The sequence below is a fragment of the Kogia breviceps genome, unplaced genomic scaffold (assembly GCF_026419965.1).
Source record: "Kogia breviceps isolate mKogBre1 unplaced genomic scaffold, mKogBre1 haplotype 1 scaffold_57, whole genome shotgun sequence".
Lineage (NCBI taxonomy): Eukaryota > Metazoa > Chordata > Mammalia > Artiodactyla > Physeteridae > Kogia > Kogia breviceps.
The window spans coordinates 1,239,671-1,257,656 of record NW_026712012.1 but is presented as its reverse complement, the minus strand read 5'-3'; positions in this window follow the sequence as shown (position 1 = coordinate 1,257,656).

The window sequence follows — 17,986 nt, the reverse complement described above, 5'->3', positions numbered from 1 at the left end:
AAAAATCAACCAGACACAGGGACCCCAAAGTTGAGGGCTGCTGTCTTGACAAGAACCTCCACTCCGGTACACGTTTCATATCCCAGGAAAGAGCCAAGTGGACAAAGACGAGTGGACAAGTGGACAAAGACAAGTGGACAAGTGGACAAGTGGTGCTACGTAGGTCCAATGGAGTGTCACTCAGCCATGAAATCCACGTCATGAGGCTGGTAGCAGCATCCTGAGTGGATTTAGGTACGATCATCCTCAGTGAAATAAGTCCCACAAAAAAAAGAAACTTATGATATCACTTATCGAGGGAATGTAAAAATCGCTCCCCATGAACGGAATCCCCAAACAGAACAGAGTCACGCTTTTAGAAAACACACTTATGCCTGCTTCAGGGGAAAGGTGAGGTGCGGTGACGCATAAAACTCGAGTTTGAAATGAGCACAGATACCCTTCCGAAAACCGAATATGGAATGGACACGACCTACTCCTTGCTCAATCAACTGGACTCACCAGACCCTGTTCATCGCACAAGTATCTATCCGACTAGTAAGCATCTTAAAAGCTAAGTCTTGATATCTCTGTGTAAGTGCATCAAGTGTGTGTAAAGCGGCCTAAAACCAGCAGGGAAAATCAGCTCAGACCCATTCTGAGGATACATTTCCAACATAAAGAAGAAACAAGCAGGGCAAAACAGAGAGAAATTCTTCCAAAATGCGTTCAGGGACTGGCATGCAACCAGGATTGACCACATCTACAGCCCCAGCGGCAGAAGACATAAGGCTGGACACTCTTGGGGCTGAGACGATTGGTGAGGTTGGGAAAGCAAATGCAGACCCTTGAAAGGAATCCTGCGTGCTCCCCATTCCATGGCTCCCAACTCTCCAGGTTCAACGCAATCTTCCGACAGCGAAAGCACTCATTGGAAACCCAGCGGATGCTACACCGTGGGATCGGGAAAGCTTTCTGAAACTCACCTCAGTTTTCCTCTCCTGGTGCTCGTGTTCTCCATTCAGGCCCCCTTACTAACAATCTCCCCACTTGGAGACTCGGCGCCTTTCCATGCCTCTTTCGTACCGTCTGCAATTTGTCCGCAGGATGAACTGCAAGAGGGGGAACCAATGAGAGACTCGCTGGAGGTGTTTGGTCGGGCACATGTCACTCTCATTTCCCATCACGAAGAAGAATTCACCAGCGGTTCAGCCTGCAACCGCGGATCGACAATAGGGCGTGAAGCCATCCAGCCGTGTTGCGTCCCACTCACAAAAAAGCGACTTGGGAAATGGAGCTCAGGGGCACTGCACTTCCCAAACCTGCAGAGTTCTAAACGATAACTATCGCCCCAAAATATATTGAGGTCAGGCTACGAAGAGGCGCTGAACGCAAGGCAGAACTGCAGGAAACGGATGTCAACGGGTACATCGGAATGGCCCCGATAGCACATGAAAAGCGCCAGAACGTGGACAATGATGCGGTTGGCCAAAAAGGGCGTATGCGTTTTTTCCTGAATATATTCAGGAAAAAACGCATACGCCCTTTTTGGCCAACCAAGCAACCTGGGAGAGCAAATCAGCACTACAAAGAAATCTCTCGCCCCCCCCCCCGGGGCAAAAGGGCCAGGCGAAAAAAGTCTAAAAACCAGAAAGGCAGGACAGCCCACGGAGTCAAGGGAGCCTTGTTAAGCTGATGGGCGGGATGTCAATGGCCAACAGCCAATCTTCACAAGTGTATCCTCTTTCCCAAACCATGTAAAACACAGAACCACAGAGCATAGGGCACTTCCACACATGGGCGTTGACCTTGGGAAAATGAAAAAATCAACCAGACACAGGGACCCCAAAGTTGAGGGCTGCTGTCTTGACAAGAACCTCCACTCCGGTACACGTTTCATATCCCAGGAAAGAGCCAAGTGGACAAAGACGAGTGGACAAGTGGACAAAGACAAGTGGACAAGTGGACAAGTGGTGCTACGTAGGTCCAATGGAGTGTCACTCAGCCATGAAATCCACGTCATGAGGCTGGTAGCAGCATCCTGAGTGGATTTAGGTACGATCATCCTCAGTGAAATAAGTCCCACAAAAAAAGAAACTTATGATATCACTTATCGAGGGAATGTAAAAATCGCTCCCCATGAACGGAATCCCCAAACAGAACAGAGTCACGCTTTTAGAAAACACACTTATGCCTGCTTCAGGGGAAAGGTGAGGTGCGGTGACGCATAAAACTCGAGTTTGAAATGAGCACAGATACCCTTCCGAAAACCGAATATGGAATGGACACGACCTACTCCTTGCTCAATCAACTGGACTCACCAGACCCTGTTCATCGCACAAGTATCTATCCGACTAGTAAGCATCTTAAAAGCTAAGTCTTGATATCTCTGTGTAAGTGCATCAAGTGTGTGTAAAGCGGCCTAAAACCAGCAGGGAAAATCAGCTCAGACCCATTCTGAGGATACATTTCCAACACAAAGAAGAAACAAGCAGGGCAAAACAGAGAGAAATTCTTCCAAAATGCGTTCAGGGACTGGCATGCAACCAGGATTGACCACATCTACAGCCCCAGCGGCAGAAGACATAAGGCTGGACACTCTTGGGGCTGAGACGATTGGTGAGGTTGGGAAAGCAAATGCAGACCCTTGAAAGGAATCCTGCGTGCTCCCCATTCCATGGCTCCCAACTCTCCAGGTTCAACGCAATCTTCCGACAGCGAAAGCACTCATTGGAAACCCAGCGGATGCTACACCGTGGGATCGGGAAAGCTTTCTGAAACTCACCTCAGTTTTCCTCTCCTGGTGCTCGTGTTCTCCATTCAGGCCCCCTTACTAACAATCTCCCCACTTGGAGACTCGGCGCCTTTCCATGCCTCTTTCGTACCGTCTGCAATTTGTCCGCAGGATGAACTGCAAGAGGGGGAACCAATGAGAGACTCGCTGGAGGTGTTTGGTCGGGCACATGTCACTCTCATTTCCCATCACGAAGAAGAATTCACCAGCGGTTCAGCCTGCCACCGCGGATCGACAATAGGGCGTGAAGCCATCCAGCCGTGTTGCGTCCCACTCACAAAAAAGCGACTTGGGAAATGGAGCTCAGGGGCCCTGCACTTCCCAAACCTGCAGAGTTCTAAACGATAACTATCGCCCCAAAATATATTGAGGTCAGGCTACGAAGAGGCGCTGAACGCAAGGCAGAACTGCAGGAAACGGATGTCAACGGGTACATCGGAATGGCCCCGATAGCACATGAAAAGCGCCAGAACGTGGACAATGATGCGGTTGGCCAAAAAGGGCGTATGCGTTTTTTCCTGAATATATTCAGGAAAAAACGCATACGCCCTTTTTGGCCAACCAAGCAACCTGGGAGAGCAAATCAGCACTACAAAGAAATCTCTCGCCCCCCCCCCGGGGGCAAAAGGGCCAGGCGAAAAAAGTCTAAAAACCAGAAAGGCAGGACAGCCCACGGAGTCAAGGGAGCCTTGTTAAGCTGATGGGCGGGATGTCAATGGCCAACAGCCAATCTTCACAAGTGTATCCTCTTTCCCAAACCATGTAAAACACAGAACCACAGAGCATAGGGCACTTCCACACATGGGCGTTGACCTTGGGAAAATGAAAAAATCAACCAGACACAGGGACCCCAAAGTTGAGGGCTGCTGTCTTGACAAGAACCTCCACTCCGGTACACGTTTCATATCCCAGGAAAGAGCCAAGTGGACAAAGACGAGTGGACAAGTGGACAAAGACAAGTGGACAAGTGGACAAGTGGTGCTACGTAGGTCCAATGGAGTGTCACTCAGCCATGAAATCCACGTCATGAGGCTGGTAGCAGCATCCTGAGTGGATTTAGGTACGATCATCCTCAGTGAAATAAGTCCCACAAAAAAAAGAAACTTATGATATCACTTATCGAGGGAATGTAAAAATCGCTCCCCATGAACGGAATCCCCAAACAGAACAGAGTCACGCTTTTAGAAAACACACTTATGCCTGCTTCAGGGGAAAGGTGAGGTGCGGTGACGCATAAAACTCGAGTTTGAAATGAGCACAGATACCCTTCCGAAAACCGAATATGGAATGGACACGACCTACTCCTTGCTCAATCAACTGGACTCACCAGACCCTGTTCATCGCACAAGTATCTATCCGACTAGTAAGCATCTTAAAAGCTAAGTCTTGATATCTCTGTGTAAGTGCATCAAGTGTGTGTAAAGCGGCCTAAAACCAGCAGGGAAAATCAGCTCAGACCCATTCTGAGGATACATTTCCAACATAAAGAAGAAACAAGCAGGGCAAAACAGAGAGAAATTCTTCCAAAATGCGTTCAGGGACTGGCATGCAACCAGGATTGACCACATCTACAGCCCCAGCGGCAGAAGACATAAGGCTGGACACTCTTGGGGCTGAGACGATTGGTGAGGTTGGGAAAGCAAATGCAGACCCTTGAAAGGAATCCTGCGTGCTCCCCATTCCATGGCTCCCAACTCTCCAGGTTCAACGCAATCTTCCGACAGCGAAAGCACTCATTGGAAACCCAGCGGATGCTACACCGTGGGATCGGGAAAGCTTTCTGAAACTCACCTCAGTTTTCCTCTCCTGGTGCTCGTGTTCTCCATTCAGGCCCCCTTACTAACAATCTCCCCACTTGGAGACTCGGCGCCTTTCCATGCCTCTTTCGTACCGTCTGCAATTTGTCCGCAGGATGAACTGCAAGAGGGGGAACCAATGAGAGACTCGCTGGAGGTGTTTGGTCGGGCACATGTCACTCTCATTTCCCATCACGAAGAAGAATTCACCAGCGGTTCAGCCTGCCACCGCGGATCGACAATAGGGCGTGAAGCCATCCAGCCGTGTTGCGTCCCACTCACAAAAAAGCGACTTGGGAAATGGAGCTCAGGGGCCCTGCACTTCCCAAACCTGCAGAGTTCTAAACGATAACTATCGCCCCAAAATATATTGAGGTCAGGCTACGAAGAGGCGCTGAACGCAAGGCAGAACTGCAGGAAACGGATGTCAACGGGTACATCGGAATGGCCCCGATAGCACATGAAAAGCGCCAGAACGTGGACAATGATGCGGTTGGCCAAAAAGGGCGTATGCGTTTTTTCCTGAATATATTCAGGAAAAAACGCATACGCCCTTTTTGGCCAACCAAGCAACCTGGGAGAGCAAATCAGCACTACAAAGAAATCTCTCGCCCCCCCCCCGGGGGCAAAAGGGCCAGGCGAAAAAAGTCTAAAAACCAGAAAGGCAGGACAGCCCACGGAGTCAAGGGAGCCTTGTTAAGCTGATGGGCGGGATGTCAATGGCCAACAGCCAATCTTCACAAGTGTATCCTCTTTCCCAAACCATGTAAAACACAGAACCACAGAGCATAGGGCACTTCCACACATGGGCGTTGACCTTGGGAAAATGAAAAAATCAACCAGACACAGGGACCCCAAAGTTGAGGGCTGCTGTCTTGACAAGAACCTCCACTCCGGTACACGTTTCATATCCCAGGAAAGAGCCAAGTGGACAAAGACGAGTGGACAAGTGGACAAAGACAAGTGGACAAGTGGACAAGTGGTGCTACGTAGGTCCAATGGAGTGTCACTCAGCCATGAAATCCACGTCATGAGGCTGGTAGCAGCATCCTGAGTGGATTTAGGTACGATCATCCTCAGTGAAATAAGTCCCACAAAAAAAAGAAACTTATGATATCACTTATCGAGGGAATGTAAAAATCGCTCCCCATGAACGGAATCCCCAAACAGAACAGAGTCACGCTTTTAGAAAACACACTTATGCCTGCTTCAGGGGAAAGGTGAGGTGCGGTGACGCATAAAACTCGAGTTTGAAATGAGCACAGATACCCTTCCGAAAACCGAATATGGAATGGACACGACCTACTCCTTGCTCAATCAACTGGACTCACCAGACCCTGTTCATCGCACAAGTATCTATCCGACTAGTAAGCATCTTAAAAGCTAAGTCTTGATATCTCTGTGTAAGTGCATCAAGTGTGTGTAAAGCGGCCTAAAACCAGCAGGGAAAATCAGCTCAGACCCATTCTGAGGATACATTTCCAACATAAAGAAGAAACAAGCAGGGCAAAACAGAGAGAAATTCTTCCAAAATGCGTTCAGGGACTGGCATGCAACCAGGATTGACCACATCTACAGCCCCAGCGCCAGAAGACATAAGGCTGGACACTCTTGGGGCTGAGACGATTGGTGAGGTTGGGAAAGCAAATGCAGACCCTTGAAAGGAATCCTGCGTGCTCCCCATTCCATGGCTCCCAACTCTCCAGGTTCAACGCAATCTTCCGACAGCGAAAGCACTCATTGGAAACCCAGCGGATGCTACACCGTGGGATCGGGAAAGCTTTCTGAAACTCACCTCAGTTTTCCTCTCCTGGTGCTCGTGTTCTCCATTCAGGCCCCCTTACTAACAATCTCCCCACTTGGAGACTCGGCGCCTTTCCATGCCTCTTTCGTACCGTCTGCAATTTGTCCGCAGGATGAACTGCAAGAGGGGGAACCAATGAGAGACTCGCTGGAGGTGTTTGGTCGGGCACATGTCACTCTCATTTCCCATCACGAAGAAGAATTCACCAGCGGTTCAGCCTGCAACCGCGGATCGACAATAGGGCGTGAAGCCATCCAGCCGTGTTGCGTCCCACTCACAAAAAAGCGACTTGGGAAATGGAGCTCAGGGGCCCTGCACTTCCCAAACCTGCAGAGTTCTAAACGATAACTATCGCCCCAAAATATATTGAGCGCAGGCTACGAAGAGGCGCTGAACGCAAGGCAGAACTGCAGGAAACGGATGTCAACGGGTACATCGGAATGGCCCCGATAGCACATGAAAAGCGCCAGAACGTGGACAATGATGCGGTTGGCCAAAAAGGGCGTATGCGTTTTTTCCTGAATATATTCAGGAAAAAACGCATACGCCCTTTTTGGCCAACCAAGCAACCTGGGAGAGCAAATCAGCACTACAAAGAAATCTCTCGCCCCCCGCCCCCGGGGCAAAAGGGCCAGGCGAAAAAAGTCTAAAAACCAGAAAGGCAGGACAGCCCACGGAGTCAAGGGAGCCTTGTTAAGCTGATGGGCGGGATGTCAATGGCCAACAGCCAATCTTCACAAGTGTATCCTCTTTCCCAAACCATGTAAAACACAGAACCACAGAGCATAGGGCACTTCCACACATGGGCGTTGACCTTGGGAAAATGAAAAAATCAACCAGACACAGGGACCCCAAAGTTGAGGGCTGCTGTCTTGACAAGAACCTCCACTCCGGTACACGTTTCATATCCCAGGAAAGAGCCAAGTGGACAAAGACGAGTGGACAAGTGGACAAAGACAAGTGGACAAGTGGACAAGTGGTGCTACGTAGGTCCAATGGAGTGTCACTCAGCCATGAAATCCACGTCATGAGGCTGGTAGCAGCATCCTGAGTGGATTTAGGTACGATCATCCTCAGTGAAATAAGTCCCACAAAAAAAGAAACTTATGATATCACTTATCGAGGGAATGTAAAAATCGCTCCCCATGAACGGAATCCCCAAACAGAACAGAGTCACGCTTTTAGAAAACACACTTATGCCTGCTTCAGGGGAAAGGTGAGGTGCGGTGACGCATAAAACTCGAGTTTGAAATGAGCACAGATACCCTTCCGAAAACCGAATATGGAATGGACACGACCTACTCCTTGCTCAATCAACTGGACTCACCAGACCCTGTTCATCGCACAAGTATCTATCCGACTAGTAAGCATCTTAAAAGCTAAGTCTTGATATCTCTGTGTAAGTGCATCAAGGGTGTGTAAAGCGGCCTAAAACCAGCAGGGAAAATCAGCTCAGACCCATTCTGAGGATACATTTCCAACACAAAGAAGAAACAAGCAGGGCAAAACAGAGAGAAATTCTTCCAAAATGCGTTCAGGGACTGGCATGCAACCAGGATTGACCACATCTACAGCCCCAGCGGCAGAAGACATAAGGCTGGACACTCTTGGGGCTGAGACGATTGGTGAGGTTGGGAAAGCAAATGCAGACCCTTGAAAGGAATCCTGCGTGCTCCCCATTCCATGGCTCCCAACTCTCCAGGTTCAACGCAATCTTCCGACAGCGAAAGCACTCATTGGAAACCCAGCGGATGCTACACCGTGGGATCGGGAAAGCTTTCTGAAACTCACCTCAGTTTTCCTCTCCTGGTGCTCGTGTTCTCCATTCAGGCCCCCTTACTAACAATCTCCCCACTTGGAGACTCGGCGCCTTTCCATGCCTCTTTCGTACCGTCTGCAATTTGTCCGCAGGATGAACTGCAAGAGGGGGAACCAATGAGAGACTCGCTGGAGGTGTTTGGTCGGGCACATGTCACTCTCATTTCCCATCACGAAGAAGAATTCACCAGCGGTTCAGCCTGCCACCGCGGATCGACAATAGGGCGTGAAGCCATCCAGCCGTGTTGCGTCCCACTCACAAAAAAGCGACTTGGGAAATGGAGCTCAGGGGCCCTGCACTTCCCAAACCTGCAGAGTTCTAAACGATAACTATCGCCCCAAAATATATTGAGGTCAGGCTACGAAGAGGCGCTGAACGCAAGGCAGAACTGCAGGAAACGGATGTCAACGGGTACATCGGAATGGCCCCGATAGCACATGAAAAGCGCCAGAACGTGGACAATGATGCGGTTGGCCAAAAAGGGCGTATGCGTTTTTTCCTGAATATATTCAGGAAAAAACGCATACGCCCTTTTTGGCCAACCAAGCAACCTGGGAGAGCAAATCAGCACTACAAAGAAATCTCTCGCCCCCCCCCCGGGGCAAAAGGGCCAGGCGAATAAAGTCTAAAAACCAGAAAGGCAGGACAGCCCACGGAGTCAAGGGAGCCTTGTTAAGCTGATGGGCGGGATGTCAATGGCCAACAGCCAATCTTCACAAGTGTATCCTCTTTCCCAAACCATGTAAAACACAGAACCACAGAGCATAGGGCACTTCCACACATGGGCGTTGACCTTGGGAAAATGAAAAAATCAACCAGACACAGGGACCCCAAAGTTGAGGGCTGCTGTCTTGACAAGAACCTCCACTCCGGTACACGTTTCATATCCCAGGAAAGAGCCAAGTGGACAAAGACGAGTGGACAAGTGGACAAAGACAAGTGGACAAGTGGACAAGTGGTGCTACGTAGGTCCAATGGAGTGTCACTCAGCCATGAAATCCACGTCATGAGGCTGGTAGCAGCATCCTGAGTGGATTTAGGTACGATCATCCTCAGTGAAATAAGTCCCACAAAAAAAGAAACTTATGATATCACTTATCGAGGGAATGTAAAAATCGCTCCCCATGAACGGAATCCCCAAACAGAACAGAGTCACGCTTTTAGAAAACACACTTATGCCTGCTTCAGGGGAAAGGTGAGGTGCGGTGACGCATAAAACTCGAGTTTGAAATGAGCACAGATACCCTTCCGAAAACCGAATATGGAATGGACACGACCTACTCCTTGCTCAATCAACTGGACTCACCAGACCCTGTTCATCGCACAAGTATCTATCCGACTAGTAAGCATCTTAAAAGCTAAGTCTTGATATCTCTGTGTAAGTGCATCAAGGGTGTGTAAAGCGGCCTAAAACCAGCAGGGAAAATCAGCTCAGACCCATTCTGAGGATACATTTCCAACACAAAGAAGAAACAAGCAGGGCAAAACAGAGAGAAATTCTTCCAAAATGCGTTCAGGGACTGGCATGCAACCAGGATTGACCACATCTACAGCCCCAGCGGCAGAAGACATAAGGCTGGACACTCTTGGGGCTGAGACGATTGGTGAGGTTGGGAAAGCAAATGCAGACCCTTGAAAGGAATCCTGCGTGCTCCCCATTCCATGGCTCCCAACTCTCCAGGTTCAACGCAATCTTCCGACAGCGAAAGCACTCATTGGAAACCCAGCGGATGCTACACCGTGGGATCGGGAAAGCTTTCTGAAACTCACCTCAGTTTTCCTCTCCTGGTGCTCGTGTTCTCCATTCAGGCCCCCTTACTAACAATCTCCCCACTTGGAGACTCGGCGCCTTTCCATGCCTCTTTCGTACCGTCTGCAATTTGTCCGCAGGATGAACTGCAAGAGGGGGAACCAATGAGAGACTCGCTGGAGGTGTTTGGTCGGGCACATGTCACTCTCATTTCCCATCACGAAGAAGAATTCACCAGCGGTTCAGCCTGCCACCGCGGATCGACAATAGGGCGTGAAGCCATCCAGCCGTGTTGCGTCCCACTCACAAAAAAGCGACTTGGGAAATGGAGCTCAGGGGCCCTGCACTTCCCAAACCTGCAGAGTTCTAAACGATAACTATCGCCCCAAAATATATTGAGGTCAGGCTACGAAGAGGCGCTGAACGCAAGGCAGAACTGCAGGAAACGGATGTCAACGGGTACATCGGAATGGCCCCGATAGCACATGAAAAGCGCCAGAACGTGGACAATGATGCGGTTGGCCAAAAAGGGCGTATGCGTTTTTTCCTGAATATATTCAGGAAAAAACGCATACGCCCTTTTTGGCCAACCAAGCAACCTGGGAGAGCAAATCAGCACTACAAAGAAATCTCTCGCCCCCCCCCCCGGGGCAAAAGGGCCAGGCGAATAAAGTCTAAAAACCAGAAAGGCAGGACAGCCCACGGAGTCAAGGGAGCCTTGTTAAGCTGATGGGCGGGATGTCAATGGCCAACAGCCAATCTTCACAAGTGTATCCTCTTTCCCAAACCATGTAAAACACAGAACCACAGAGCATAGGGCACTTCCACACATGGGCGTTGACCTTGGGAAAATGAAAAAATCAACCAGACACAGGGACCCCAAAGTTGAGGGCTGCTGTCTTGACAAGAACCTCCACTCCGGTACACGTTTCATATCCCAGGAAAGAGCCAAGTGGACAAAGACGAGTGGACAAGTGGACAAAGACAAGTGGACAAGTGGACAAGTGGTGCTACGTAGGTCCAATGGAGTGTCACTCAGCCATGAAATCCACGTCATGAGGCTGGTAGCAGCATCCTGAGTGGATTTAGGTACGATCATCCTCAGTGAAATAAGTCCCACAAAAAAAGAAACTTATGATATCACTTATCGAGGGAATGTAAAAATCGCTCCCCATGAACGGAATCCCCAAACAGAACAGAGTCACGCTTTTAGAAAACACACTTATGCCTGCTTCAGGGGAAAGGTGAGGTGCGGTGACGCATAAAACTCGAGTTTGAAATGAGCACAGATACCCTTCCGAAAACCGAATATGGAATGGACACGACCTACTCCTTGCTCAATCAACTGGACTCACCAGACCCTGTTCATCGCACAAGTATCTATCCGACTAGTAAGCATCTTAAAAGCTAAGTCTTGATATCTCTGTGTAAGTGCATCAAGGGTGTGTAAAGCGGCCTAAAACCAGCAGGGAAAATCAGCTCAGACCCATTCTGAGGATACATTTCCAACACAAAGAAGAAACAAGCAGGGCAAAACAGAGAGAAATTCTTCCAAAATGCGTTCAGGGACTGGCATGCAACCAGGATTGACCACATCTACAGCCCCAGCGGCAGAAGACATAAGGCTGGACACTCTTGGGGCTGAGACGATTGGTGAGGTTGGGAAAGCAAATGCAGACCCTTGAAAGGAATCCTGCGTGCTCCCCATTCCATGGCTCCCAACTCTCCAGGTTCAACGCAATCTTCCGACAGCGAAAGCACTCATTGGAAACCCAGCGGATGCTACACCGTGGGATCGGGAAAGCTTTCTGAAACTCACCTCAGTTTTCCTCTCCTGGTGCTCGTGTTCTCCATTCAGGCCCCCTTACTAACAATCTCCCCACTTGGAGACTCGGCGCCTTTCCATGCCTCTTTCGTACCGTCTGCAATTTGTCCGCAGGATGAACTGCAAGAGGGGGAACCAATGAGAGACTCGCTGGAGGTGTTTGGTCGGGCACATGTCACTCTCATTTCCCATCACGAAGAAGAATTCACCAGCGGTTCAGCCTGCCACCGCGGATCGACAATAGGGCGTGAAGCCATCCAGCCGTGTTGCGTCCCACTCACAAAAAAGCGACTTGGGAAATGGAGCTCAGGGGCCCTGCACTTCCCAAACCTGCAGAGTTCTAAACGATAACTATCGCCCCAAAATATATTGAGGTCAGGCTACGAAGAGGCGCTGAACGCAAGGCAGAACTGCAGGAAACGGATGTCAACGGGTACATCGGAATGGCCCCGATAGCACATGAAAAGCGCCAGAACGTGGACAATGATGCGGTTGGCCAAAAAGGGCGTATGCGTTTTTTCCTGAATATATTCAGGAAAAAACGCATACGCCCTTTTTGGCCAACCAAGCAACCTGGGAGAGCAAATCAGCACTACAAAGAAATCTCTCGCCCCCCCCCCCGGGGCAAAAGGGCCAGGCGAATAAAGTCTAAAAACCAGAAAGGCAGGACAGCCCACGGAGTCAAGGGAGCCTTGTTAAGCTGATGGGCGGGATGTCAATGGCCAACAGCCAATCTTCACAAGTGTATCCTCTTTCCCAAACCATGTAAAACACAGAACCACAGAGCATAGGGCACTTCCACACATGGGCGTTGACCTTGGGAAAATGAAAAAATCAACCAGACACAGGGACCCCAAAGTTGAGGGCTGCTGTCTTGACAAGAACCTCCACTCCGGTACACGTTTCATATCCCAGGAAAGAGCCAAGTGGACAAAGACGAGTGGACAAGTGGACAAAGACAAGTGGACAAGTGGACAAGTGGTGCTACGTAGGTCCAATGGAGTGTCACTCAGCCATGAAATCCACGTCATGAGGCTGGTAGCAGCATCCTGAGTGGATTTAGGTACGATCATCCTCAGTGAAATAAGTCCCACAAAAAAAGAAACTTATGATATCACTTATCGAGGGAATGTAAAAATCGCTCCCCATGAACGGAATCCCCAAACAGAACAGAGTCACGCTTTTAGAAAACACACTTATGCCTGCTTCAGGGGAAAGGTGAGGTGCGGTGACGCATAAAACTCGAGTTTGAAATGAGCACAGATACCCTTCCGAAAACCGAATATGGAATGGACACGACCTACTCCTTGCTCAATCAACTGGACTCACCAGACCCTGTTCATCGCACAAGTATCTATCCGACTAGTAAGCATCTTAAAAGCTAAGTCTTGATATCTCTGTGTAAGTGCATCAAGGGTGTGTAAAGCGGCCTAAAACCAGCAGGGAAAATCAGCTCAGACCCATTCTGAGGATACATTTCCAACACAAAGAAGAAACAAGCAGGGCAAAACAGAGAGAAATTCTTCCAAAATGCGTTCAGGGACTGGCATGCAACCAGGATTGACCACATCTACAGCCCCAGCGGCAGAAGACAGAAGGCTGGACACTCTTGGGGCTGAGACGATTGGTGAGGTTGGGAAAGCAAATGCAGACCCTTGAAAGGAATCCTGCGTGCTCCCCATTCCATGGCTCCCAACTCTCCAGGTTCAACGCAATCTTCCGACAGCGAAAGCACTCATTGGAAACCCAGCGGATGCTACACCGTGGGATCGGGAAAGCTTTCTGAAACTCACCTCAGTTTTCCTCTCCTGGTGCTCGTGTTCTCCATTCAGGCCCCCTTACTAACAATCTCCCCACTTGGAGACTCGGCGCCTTTCCATGCCTCTTTCGTACCGTCTGCAATTTGTCCGCAGGATGAACTGCAAGAGGGGGAACCAATGAGAGACTCGCTGGAGGTGTCTGGTCGGGCACATGTCACTCTCATTTCCCATCACGAAGAAGAATTCACCAGCGGTTCAGCCTGCAACCGCGGATCGACAATAGGGCGTGAAGCCATCCAGCCGTGTTGCGTCCCACTCACAAAAAAGCGACTTGGGAAATGGAGCTCAGGGGCCCTGCACTTCCCAAACCTGCAGAGTTCTAAACGATAACTATCGCCCCAAAATATATTGAGGTCAGGCTACGAAGAGGCGCTGAACGCAAGGCAGAACTGCAGGAAACGGATGTCAACGGGTACATCGGAATGGCCCCGATAGCACATGAAAAGCGCCAGAACGTGGACAATGATGCGGTTGGCCAAAAAGGGCGTATGCGTTTTTTCCTGAATATATTCAGGAAAAAACGCATACGCCCTTTTTGGCCAACCAAGCAACCTGGGAGAGCAAATCAGCACTACAAAGAAATCTCTCGCCCCCCCCCCCACCGGGGCAAAAGGGCCAGGCGAAAAAAGTCTAAAAACCAGAAAGGCAGGACAGCCCACGGAGTCAAGGGAGCCTTGTTAAGCTGATGGGCGGGATGTCAATGGCCAACAGCCAATCTTCACAAGTGTATCCTCTTTCCCAAACCATGTAAAACACAGAACCACAGAGCATAGGGCACTTCCACACATGGGCGTTGACCTTGGGAAAATGAAAAAATCAACCAGACACAGGGACCCCAAAGTTGAGGGCTGCTGTCTTGACAAGAACCTCCACTCCGGTAGACGTTTCATATCCCAGGAAAGAGCCAAGTGGACAAAGACGAGTGGACAAGTGGACAAAGACAAGTGGACAAGTGGTGCTACGTAGGTCCAATGGAGTGTCACTCAGCTATGAAATCCACGTCATGAGGCTGGTAGCAGCATCCTGAGTGGATTTAGGTACGATCATCCTCAGTGAAATAAGTCCCACAAAAAAAGAAACTTATGATATCACTTATCGAGGGAATGTAAAAATCGCTCCCCATGAACGGAATCCCCAAACAGAACAGAGTCACGCTTTTAGAAAACACACTTATGCCTGCTTCAGGGGAAAGGTGAGGTGCGGTGACGCATAAAACTCGAGTTTGAAATGAGCACAGATACCCTTCCGAAAACCGAATATGGAATGGACACGACCTACTCCTTGCTCAATCAACTGGACTCACCAGACCCTGTTCATCGCACAAGTATCTATCCGACTAGTAAGCATCTTAAAAGCTAAGTCTTGATATCTCTGTGTAAGTGCATCAAGGGTGTGTAAAGCGGCCTAAAACCAGCAGGGAAAATCAGCTCAGACCCATTCTGAGGATACATTTCCAACACAAAGAAGAAACAAGCAGGGCAAAACAGAGAGAAATTCTTCCAAAATGCGTTCAGGGACTGGCATGCAACCAGGATTGACCACATCTACAGCCCCAGCGGCAGAAGACATAAGGCTGGACACTCTTGGGGCTGAGACGATTGGTGAGGTTGGGAAAGCAAATGCAGACCCTTGAAAGGAATCCTGCGTGCTCCCCATTCCATGGCTCCCAACTCTCCAGGTTCAACGCAATCTTCCGACAGCGAAAGCACTCATTGGAAACCCAGCGGATGCTACACCGTGGGATCGGGAAAGCTTTCTGAAACTCACCTCAGTTTTCCTCTCCTGGTGCTCGTGTTCTCCATTCAGGCCCCCTTACTAACAATCTCCCCACTTGGAGACTCGGCGCCTTTCCATGCCTCTTTCGTACCGTCTGCAATTTGTCCGCAGGATGAACTGCAAGAGGGGGAACCAATGAGAGACTCGCTGGAGGTGTTTGGTCGGGCACATGTCACTCTCATTTCCCATCACGAAGAAGAATTCACCAGCGGTTCAGCCTGCCACCGCGGATCGACAAGAGGGCGTGAAGCCATCCAGCCGTGTTGCGTCCCACTCACAAAAAAGCGACTTGGGAAATGGAGCTCAGGGGCCCTGCACTTCCCAAACCTGCAGAGTTCTAAACGATAACTATCGCCCCAAAATATATTGAGGTCAGGCTACGAAGAGGCGCTGAACGCAAGGCAGAACTGCAGGAAACGGATGTCAACGGGTACATCGGAATGGCCCCGATAGCACATGAAAAGCGCCAGAACGTGGACAATGATGCGGTTGGCCAAAAAGGGCGTATGCGTTTTTTCCTGAATATATTCAGGAAAAAACGCATACGCCCTTTTTGGCCAACCAAGCAACCTGGGAGAGCAAATCAGCATTACAAAGAAATCTCTCGCCCCCCCCCCCCCTGGGGGCAAAAGGGCCAGGCGAAAAAAGTCTAAAAACCAGAAAGGCAGGACAGCCCACGGAGTCAAGGGAGCCTTGTTAAGCTGATGGGCGGGATGTCAATGGCCAACAGCCAATCTTCACAAGTGTATCCTCTTTCCCAAACCATGTAAAACACAGAACCACAGAGCATAGGGCACTTCCACACATGGGCGTTGACCTTGGGAAAATGAAAAAATCAACCAGACACAGGGACCCCAAAGTTGAGGGCTGCTGTCTTGACAAGAACCTCCACTCCGGTACACGTTTCATATCCCAGGAAAGAGCCAAGTGGACAAAGACGAGTGGACAAGTGGACAAAGACAAGTGGACAAGTGGACAAGTGGTGCTACGTAGGTCCAATGGAGTGTCACTCAGCCATGAAATCCACGTCATGAGGCTGGTAGCAGCATCCTGAGTGGATTTAGGTACGATCATCCTCAGTGAAATAAGTCCCACAAAAAAAGAAACTTATGATATCACTTATCGAGGGAATGTAAAAATCGCTCCCCATGAACGGAATCCCCAAACAGAACAGAGTCACGCTTTTAGAAAACACACTTATGCCTGCTTCAGGGGAAAGGTGAGGTGCGGTGACGCATAAAACTCGAGTTTGAAATGAGCACAGATACCCTTCCGAAAACCGAATATGGAATGGACACGACCTACTCCTTGCTCAATCAACTGGACTCACCAGACCCTGTTCATCGCACAAGTATCTATCCGACTAGTAAGCATCTTAAAAGCTAAGTCTTGATATCTCTGTGTAAGTGCATCAAGGGTGTGTAAAGCGGCCTAAAACCAGCAGGGAAAATCAGCTCAGACCCATTCTGAGGATACATTTCCAACACAAAGAAGAAACAAGCAGGGCAAAACAGAGAGAAATTCTTCCAAAATGCGTTCAGGGACTGGCATGCAACCAGGATTGACCACATCTACAGCCCCAGCGGCAGAAGACATAAGGCTGGACACTCTTGGGGCTGAGACGATTGGTGAGGTTGGGAAAGCAAATGCAGACCCTTGAAAGGAATCCTGCGTGCTCCCCATTCCATGGCTCCCAACTCTCCAGGTTCAACGCAATCTTCCGACAGCGAAAGCACTCATTGGAAACCCAGCGGATGCTACACCGTGGGATCGGGAAAGCTTTCTGAAACTCACCTCAGTTTTCCTCTCCTGGTGCTCGTGTTCTCCATTCAGGCCCCCTTACTAACAATCTCCCCACTTGGAGACTCGGCGCCTTTCCATGCCTCTTTCGTACCGTCTGCAATTTGTCCGCAGGATGAACTGCAAGAGGGGGAACCAATGAGAGACTCGCTGGAGGTGTTTGGTCGGGCACATGTCACTCTCATTTCCCATCACGAAGAAGAATTCACCAGCGGTTCAGCCTGCCACCGCGGATCGACAATAGGGCGTGAAGCCATCCAGCCGTGTTGCGTCCCACTCACAAAAAAGCGACTTGGGAAATGGAGCTCAGGGGCCCTGCACTTCCCAAACCTGCAGAGTTCTAAACGATAACTATCGCCCCAAAATATATTGAGGTCAGGCTACGAAGAGGCGCTGAACGCAAGGCAGAACTGCAGGAAACGGATGTCAACGGGTACATCGGAATGGCCCCGATAGCACATGAAAAGCGCCAGAACGTGGACAATGATGCGGTTGGCCAAAAAGGGCGTATGCGTTTTTTCCTGAATATATTCAGGAAAAAACGCATACGCCCTTTTTGGCCAACCAAGCAACCTGGGAGAGCAAATCAGCATTACAAAGAAATCTCTCGCCCCCCCCCCCTGGGGGCAAAAGGGACAGGCGAAAAAAGTCTAAAAACCAGAAAGGCAGGACAGCCCACGGAGTCAAGGGAGCCTTGTTAAGCTGATGGGCGGGATGTCAATGGCCAACAGCCAATCTTCACAAGTGTATCCTCTTTCCCAAACCATGTAAAACACAGAACCACAGAGCATAGGGCACTTCCACACATGGGCGTTGACCTTGG